A 9446-nucleotide genomic window follows, 5' to 3' on the forward strand; every position below is an offset into this window, starting at 1 on the left:
AAAGAAACGACGGCGCACCGATTTAGCGTTAAATACCGTACCGACACTGCATGTGAGGTCCGAAATACTTGAACGTTCTTCTTGGAACCAGCTTCCAGCCGTGGAGTTCGTTAATGAAGCGCAGAAAGAATGTTTGAGTTGCGCTTTATTTTCTTTCCTGCGAGAAGGAGTTCAGTATTCACCGACAAGTCGCGAACCGAAGTTGAAAAGTTTCACCGAGTTTTAGCTCCCAAAAAGTTGCCGCACGAGAAGACAAGTTGCGGCAAACTTACCGTTTTGTCCGAAAAGAAACTAAATGCTAAAAGTTGGTAAGAGCGAGGAGGACGCTGCTCCGCTCCATGGTCGTCGTCATCCCAGCAGTGCGCAACTCTCTCTGGCTCGTGATTGGCTAAAGCAGCGCTGCTCAGGCTGCCATTGGTCCGAATGTGTGGCGAAGGCTGTAAGCTGTAACCAAGATTTACCTTCCTTCACTTTAAATAGCTTTTCATGGATGGAGAGTCGGGAGAGGCTTCGTGGAAAACCGTGGAAAACGCGTGGTCTCACGGTCACACGTCTGGTTGTCGAAATTAAAGGACTGATTGATCTCATCGGTTTTATGTGATTTGACTCACAAAGCGACGCTGTCTTTATTTAAGTTTGGGCTAAACCTTGACCCGTAGATAGTACAACACAGATAAGGGTTTCTCTCTCAACTTCCAAGTGCAGCGTTTATCTGAGCATGAAATTATAATGTTCGTTACCAGGCTTTACTGTCTGATCTGTTGCTGTGCCAAAGCCTCCGAGCTCAGTCCCATCAGGCAGAGTATGGATGTGGACACACTGGACGCTCAGCCCAGTCCAGCAGTCCTTAGATGTTGACCTGATAGCTGCACCATTACCAAGTTATTCAGAATAACATGAATTTTCTGCAGCAAACAAAACAAATGGTGTGAGAAAAAGTTGAGTAGAGGGCAGAAAATCTAACTGTGCACAAAAAATTTTAAGTTGTTCAACTAGTGACAAATTCTCAACCACTAACTTAATACATCGACTGTCAGATGTGACTTCAAAGGACAACTGTCAGACAGGAAGGCCACTCTAAAGTGCAGCTTTATTCAAATGACAGTTTGGTGGATGCTGGCATATGAGTTAGGACTGTATCCACGTTGCTGAATGTTCACACCTCTACCATTTGTAGTCTAACACAGCAATTCAGACAGCACAGTAAATGGGAAATTGCCTTTATATATATTTATATATATATATATATATATATATATATATATATATATATATATATTTTTTTTTTTTTTTTTTTTTTTTTTTTTTTTTAAAAACCTAAGGCTCTTTTTTTTTTTTTTTTTTAAACCTAAGGCTCCAAAGCACTTTAAAAATGTGCTTCTCATTCACCCATTCCCACAGCAATAGTGGCAGAGCTGCCATGCAAGGTAATAACCTGCCGTTGAGAGCCACTGGGGGTTCAGCATCTTGGTCATGGACAGTTCAGCACCTGGAGGAAGCTGGATATCAAAACACCAACTTTGCGTTTGGTGGACAACCTGCTCCACCTGAACCACAGTAACCCTGATAACTAAACACCATGTGGATGCAATGTTGTACAGAGAACGGCCCATGGAGGCAAAGGAGTGACGGTTTGGACAGTAACATGTCATGGATGAAGAATACAGCTGCATTTCATTGATTTCAGTCTCAATACCAAACAATTTTGAACTTTTATCCTGTCACTCATGGCCGTCACATTTATTTAACGCCATCACTTAAAGCTTTAACAAGACAGTATGATTGCAGAATATGCATTGCTCTTCTGTAGTAACAGCTGAAAATGTTCCAGTCCTAACACACTCTGCTGACTCTCCAGACATGTTACCCAGCCAACATCTGTGGGACTTTATGGACTGACATGTCCAGCAACATCCTCCTGTCACCTAGAATGTCCTTCAGAATGAGAAAGTAAACATTCCATAAGCCAACATTAACAACCTCATTAACTCTTCTGTCACAGATGTGTGGCGCTACACAATGCAAATGACAAGCACATTCGTTACTGACTTGTGATTTCTGGACTGTGACTCCATGAAATTCATCATGCTGTAGAGATACTGTGTGTTGGAACAAGAAATAATTATTTTCCTTTGTTAAAAAAAGGCAGTATTGAGCAAAATATCAGATGTTGTGCTTATATTGTAGTTCACAATAAAATGTGAGACACTGTGCTTTTGATGAAGTAAAGTCTTCACCCCTTCTTCCCATGTTCCACATTAATAGCACAGTGAGTTCAGACTAGTAGTTCTGTAACAGTGCAATGGAATTAGTCTAGTTCATAATGATTTACAGCTACAATGATGTAAATTCTATTGAACAGTAATTTCAGTGACTGACCTTTCTGATAGTTCAGGAGAAGAGATGCAGAAGCCGGTGAGAGGAAAAAGTTCCACAACTCAGCACCATAAAAGACTCAGACCTGAGGCTCCTTCTCTTACTGTGAGATAGCTCCCCCTGCTGTTCAGTTTAGAGTAAAGAACAATATGGTTACTTCCAAAATGCTTCCATACGGAAAATCTGATGCATACCTGTTTATCATGATTCAAAACAACATGCACCAGATATGTTTATTTTGTAACCTAAATGTAAGATAATATTTACATTGAAACACATGTATTTGTAGCATACTTGTTTGAATATCTGAAAAGTATATTCATTCAGATGAAATGTGTATTTGCATTTGGCATTTCACCTTATATGAAAATCCAGCAATGCACCAGTGATGTGAAGTATGTATAATGTCGGCCACATAGTTATAAAGGCACATGGTGATTTTCAGTTATATTATAGTATTACTGTCAAATATTATTATGTTATCTAAAGGATATTTTCTGTTGTATCACACTTTAAAGACAAACTGTAGTGTTTAATTCAAAAATAAAAAGTATAACAATTTCTTTATTTAACCTTCTGAACTCCAAGCAGTTTCAAGGCATTTTTTTTACCTGAAAACTGTCAGAATTGTTGTCATATGACTATTATTCAGTCATGTCTTCCCACTTTGGTCGAGTAGTTCAGAAATTTTAGATTTTTACAGGATCTGCTGCCAATTTTCTCTCCTTTTTGGCAAATTTTTAAATACAGTATTTTAAAAAGTTATTTTGAAGAAATATTACAATTTTAAGCTCAGATTTGTTTGGAACTGTGTCTCATACACAATTTGTTCAAGGACTATTGGAAAGCTGAGAATCTGATGATTTTCTGGCTGATAAATGTTGTGATTTTGACAAATTCTGGATGCTAAAATTTTTGAGATTCAGAGTATTTATGAAATAATATTCTCCAACAATGGGAACCAGTGCAATAGATATTTAGTTAAAAGTTTTTTACCTACTGAATGGTTTTTCGGGCAACAAAGTGGAGCCTATCCCAGCATGCAGCAGCTCACACAGGAATCATCACGATATTGATATTCTGCGCTTTTCAAAAGTGTACCTTTTCACCAGCATATACTGCATTTGTGTTTTAGTTTTACTGATATTTATTTTTCTTTCTTCTTTCTGTGATGGTTGTTGATGTAAACATGTGAGAGAAAAGTAAAGATAATCCCCAAATGAATAAGATGAAGAACGGGAGCTGTCTGTCTTTTGAACTGTATTAATATCTTCAAAGATCCCTGGTCCTCCTCATAGTCCCCATGTGTGATGAAATTCATCTGGTAAGAATACAGTAGTCTTGTGATGGTCAGAGGCTGTAGATTATGATGTTTCCGTTTGCATTATATTTTAAAATGACCACGGATGAAAATAAGTAACTCTAAAGCAGCTTAATGAAAAATTGCTCAGAATTTTGCCAAAAGCAGTATTTTTGGTTGAATATTTCATTCCTGTTTACCACACTTTGCCCCTGTAACCTTTAAAAAAAAAGTAAAGCATGTCTATGTCCTGCTGTCCTTCTTAAACCAGAGTTTGGACACCTGCTGTCTCAGTTGTGAGGAGACAAGAGATGCAGCTTAAAATATTTGAAGTGATCTCAACTCTGCAGAAGTGGAAGGCTTTCAGAAAGTCTCAGTAGAAATATGTAAACTGCAACAAGTTTCATCGAGAATTACACAACAGACAACTAAATATGTTTCACTGACCACCATATTTCAGTACAATTATATGGCCCTGGCTCAGGAGGAACCCACATGAAGCAAGAAAACAAATTGGCATGAAACTAATTTTACATGCATTCAGTGGTTGCAGCCTCGACAGATAACCACTGATATCTAGACGTAAAGTAATGTACACGATTAACACCTTTTCTGAAGTTAGTAGTGCCATTTTAGCAGCAAAACCATTAAAAGCCCTGTATGATAAAAATCCATTTTATTATGTTTTTTATTCTAAACGTAGAGTGTGAAGGAAAAGCTGCTAAGATATTAAACTATTTACATCTACCATCCTCAAGTTTCAAGCCAGCTGTGCTTCAGTGAAAGCTGAACTCAGCTGCTGTTTACATGTTTGTTTCTCTCCTACTCTGTGGTCACATATACTGCATTTTCATACAGTCAAATCTCTAATAAAGCTGTTGTCATTTACATAGTTTTCTGTCTCTGCTGTCAGACAATGGAATGAGAAATGAAATAGTCACTAAAACGCATCCCCTTGAGTCTGTACGTTAACCAGCAGTCACCTCAAATCAATTTCCAAGAGCTGCTCTGCACAGCTAAAATACCGATTTTATAAATGCAGCGTCATCTGACAAACTGTCATCAGGCATGAATTAAAAACAATGACTGAGCAGCCAGTTCAGTGATCCTTCCATGTACAATGATCACTCACAAAAAGTTACAAGTGATAGGAAGTCCTGGTCTCACATACTCATTCATGTACAGTGCCTATTAAAAATATTCACCGCCCCTTGGATGTTTCATCCTTTTGTTGCTTTAATACATGAAATCATGGTCAATATAATTTGTGTTTTTTGACAACAATTTGCAAAAACAAATCTCTTTAGTATCAAATTGAAAAGAATTTTTTAGAAAATCGTGTCAATTAATTAAAAATATAAAAAGTAAAGTAAATGATTGCATACATATTCAGTATTTAGTAGATGCATCTTTGGCTCCAATCACAGCACTGAGTCTGTGTGGATATGTCTCAATCAGCCTTGCATATCGAGACACTGCAGTTCTTCCCCATTCTTCCTTACAAAACCGCTCCATCAGGTTGTTCTGGAATTGGAAGTGAACAGCTATTTTCAAGTCCAGCCACAAATTCTCGACTGGATTGAGATCTGAGCTTTGACTTGGCCACTCCAGAACATTCACCTTGCTGTCTTTGAACAATTTCTGTGTAGCTTTTGCTGTATTGCTTTGACTGGTGAAGAATCTGGGCAACAGTTGTTGTATGTACAGTCTCTCCCATCTGAGCCACTGAAACTTTTAACTCCTTCAAAGTGGTCATAGGTGTTTCGGTGGCCTCCCATACTAGTCTTCTTCTTGCTCGGCCATTCAGTTTGTGAGGATGTCCAGCTCTAGACAGATTTAAACAAGTGCCAAACTCCTTCCATTTCTTAATGATGGATTTAACTGGACTCTGTGGGTCCAGTAAGTTAGGAATCTTTTTGTAGCCATCTCCTGACTTATGCTTTTCAATGATCTTTACTCTGAGTTGCTTAGAGTTTTCTTTTGTCTTCATGTTGCACTTGTAGCAGGAATACTGAAGAGCCAGAGACCGGACCTTCCAAATACAGGCGGTTTTAATACTACAATCATTTGACACACATCAACTGCACTCAGGTAATCTCCATTTCACTAATTGTGACATTGTTTGCAACAACTAGCTGGATCTCTGTTGAATTAAGTTAGGCACTTTAGAGAGGGGACTGCACAGTAACTTGATGGTTAGCACTGTTACCATACAGCTAGAAGATCCCCGGTTCACGTCCCGGTCTGGGCCTGGGAGCTTTCTGCAGTTTGCATGTTCTCTCTGTGCATGCATGGGTTTTCTCTGGGTACTTTGACTTCCTCCCACAGTCCAAAAACATGCTGAGGTTAACTGATGATTCTAAATGGTCCATAGGTGTGAATGTGATTGTTTGTCCCTCTGTATAGTCCTGTGATAGACTGGTGACCTGTCCAGGGTGTCCCCTGTCTTCACCCTAAGTCAGTTGGGATAGACTCCAGCCCCCTGCGACCCTACTGAGGACTAAGCGATGTATAGACAATGGATGGATGGACTTTAAAGGAGGTGAATATTTATGCAATCATTTACTTCACCTTGTGTATTTTTAATTAATTGACATGATTTTGTAAAAATCTGCTCTCACTTTGATATTAAAGAGGTTTATTCTGCAAGTTCTTGTCAAAAAACACAAATTATATATATTGACTATGATTTCATGTATAAAAGCAACAAAAGGGTGAAACATCCAAGGGGGGTGAATAATTGTTATAGGCATTGTATGTTGGCTGCTGTGCAGTCAACTGCTCTTCTTCATGCTGTCAGTCACAGAGAGAGTCTTCTTCCTGAAGAGGGAATGGGCAACAGCATCTATTTATATAATGTTTTATTTTACTTTAAAAAAATGAAAAAAATAACCACTAACTGTGGCATGTGCAAAATTCTGGGCTATGGACTGTGTCAGTGCTTAGTAATGTCTTAGTAATATCCAGCTTTAAATTGTTTTTGTAGATGGCTAAGAGTCAGTCTGTTCTTGTTTTTGTAATTTTCACACTTTTCGTTGCAGATCATTTCAAGCTCTCAGACATTTTTAGGGGACTGTAGGGGGGATTCCAAAAACTTCAGCTTGTGTTTCTTAAAGAAGTTCACAGTGTATTTTTTTAGGCCTCCTTTGAAGCACTGTCCTCTCACAGATGCCTTTTTACAGTTTCAGTTTCATGACTTCACCTGTCCACAGCGCTTGTTACCACAACCTCCATGGTTTCTCAAATTGTTGCTTTGCATACTGCAGATGTTGAATTTTGTGCAGAGACTGAAAGTAATGGTTCTTCTGATGACTGTTCCATTCAGATTCTATTTGTGCATCAACACTGCTCAGTGGATTGGTGCATCACCATTCCTAGGTCAGCCAGTCGTCCTGCAGCTATTCTGCAATTATATAGGCATGTTTAGCATAAATGTGGTCAGAACTACCATAGTGAATGCACAGTCCTGACAGTGAAACACAAAGTTGTAAATATGATTATGTGGGGCTATTTTAGTGCAAAAAGTGTTAGGGAGATGACATTTATAAATAGTACCATGAATGTCTGTAGCTAGACCAAAATCCTGGCTGACTCCCAGTCTGAAGAAGTTTGGCAGAAGAGGAATATTCCAGCATGACAATGACAATCCAAAGCCCACAGCCAAAATCCCACAAGAGTTTCCAAAAAATCTAAAAGTTTAAACTACAACCTAGTCAAGTACATTGCCTGACGTGGATCCAATAGATGACCGTTAAGGGAATTTTGAAGAAAAAAAACCCTTGGGCAAAGAACATTTTGCTGGATGGGTTGTGGTACTGATAACTGTGTTGTACTATTGGGACTTGGCATTCACTGTGAAAGTCCTGGCCAGGTGTCATCTCATTGTCAACATGTGGGACTTCATCTGAGCTGAACAAAGAATGTGCTCCAAATGTTCAAGCTTCTTCTCATGTTTTTTAGCAAAGTTTCCTCCTGCAGTTTTGTGTCAAAAAACAAGCAAGGGTGTGTTTATCGGACACCATCCAAACAGGTACACGTCATGCTTTGCTGTTTATCCTGTTTGAACTGCCAGAGAAACTCAGATTTCCATTTACACTACTGGTCAAAAGTTTTAGAATGCCCCATTTTTCCCAGTTTTTATTGAAATTTAAGGAGTCCAATGAATAGCTTGGAATGGTATAAAAGTAAGTGGTGAACTGCCAGAGGTAAAAAAAAAAAGGAAGGTTACCCAAAACTGAAAAATAATGTACCTTTCAGAATTATGCAAAAAGGCATTTTTTGAGGGAACAAGAAATGGGTTAACAACTTAAAGCTGCTCTGCAGCAATGAAGGTTGATCAAGCCTTGAAAGTTGGTGCTACCAAATCCTTCAGGTGTCCCAACTTTTCTTGCTTACTTACAATCCCCTCGGTCTGCATAAAAGTACTGTTGGAACACACCGTGGCACCATACTCTCCAGAGCATTATTGTACTGCAGAAAGTAGTGTGTTGCTATAAAAATGGAGAGGAAAAGGCAATTAACAATAGAAGAGAGACAGACCATCATAGAACTTGAAAATGTAGGTCTTTCCTACAGAGAAATTGCAAAGAAAGTCAAGGTGTCAGTGAGTACAGTTTTCTTCACCATCCAAAAGCATTCAGAAACTGGGCTAAATGCTGACAGGAAGAGGTCTGGAAGACCGAAAGCCACAACAGAAACAGAAGACAAGTTTCTGAGAATCAACAGCTTGGTGATAGGCAGCTCACAGGACAACGACTTCAAGCACAGCTTAATAGTGGTCGTAGTAAGAAGTCTTAGTTTCAACTGTGAAAAGAAGACTTTAAGTTTCAGGTCTGACAGGTCGAGTTGCAGCAAGAAAGTCATTGCTAAGACGTCAGAATAAGAAAAAGAGGCTTGACTAGGCTATGAAACACTGCCAATGGACTACTGAAGACTGGAAGAAGGTATTATTTACTGATGAATCAGAATTTTAAATCTTTGGTTCATCACACAGGATTTTTGTACATGGTCAAGTAGGAGACAGAATGGTTCCTCAGTGTTCGACATCAGCTGTCAAACATGGAGGAGGAAGCGTGATGGTCTGGGGCTGTTCTGCCGGATCCAGGCTTGGTGACTTCTACAGAGTGAGAGGAACCCTGAACTCAAACGACTACCACAGTATTCAGCAGCACCATGCAGGACCCTCTGATATGTTTCCTAGTTGGACAGAGGTTCATTCTCCAGCAAGATAATGACCCAACACATAAGTCTAAGCTATGCCAGAACTACCTTAGGAAAAAAGAACAAGATGGTAAGCTTGAAGCATGGAGTGTTCAGCACAGTCTTCAGAATTAAACCCCATGGAACTGGTTTGGGATGAACTGGACAGAAGAGTGAAAGCAAAGCAGCCTACAAGTGCCACACATTTATGGGAACTTCTGCGACAGAGCTGGAAGAACTTTCTGAAGAATATTTGATTTCCATTGTGGAAAGAATGCCATGAGTGTGTTCAGCTGTTATATCTGCCAAAGGTGGCTAGTTTGATGAGTCAAAAGTTTAGTTAGTTTCTAAATATTTTTTTTCAAATGTTATTTATTTGTTCCATGCTTTCATTTCAGAGTACAATGAGACATTAACATGCATAACTTCCAATAAAAAAATGGAAAAATTAGAGTGTTCTAAAACTTTTGACTGTTTATAAGCACTGTGCCATGTCTGGAGCACTTGCCCATCTGGTTTTGAGTGCTGTGTATGTAGTGCACTGTCCACTGAGTCATTTTAGGAGGACGAC

The 9446-nt window shown here is 39.1% G+C and overlaps 1 protein-coding gene across 3 annotated transcripts in view; it reads right to left on the reverse strand.

Moving 5' to 3' along the window:
* Window positions 1-429, reverse strand: part of farp2 (FERM, RhoGEF and pleckstrin domain protein 2) — a 46381-nt gene extending 45952 nt beyond the window's left edge. For all 3 annotated transcript variants that reach the window (XM_035953440.2, XM_023281446.3, XM_035953439.2), the window contains exon 1: window positions 273-429. The gene's annotated coding sequence lies outside the window, so the exon portion shown is untranslated. The remainder of the gene's footprint in view (window positions 1-272) is intronic.
* Between the last annotated feature and the right edge of the window lie 9017 nt (window positions 430-9446).

The sequence above is a fragment of the Amphiprion ocellaris genome, chromosome 2, assembly GCF_022539595.1.
Source record: "Amphiprion ocellaris isolate individual 3 ecotype Okinawa chromosome 2, ASM2253959v1, whole genome shotgun sequence".
NCBI classification, from domain to species: Eukaryota; Metazoa; Chordata; class Actinopteri; family Pomacentridae; genus Amphiprion; species Amphiprion ocellaris.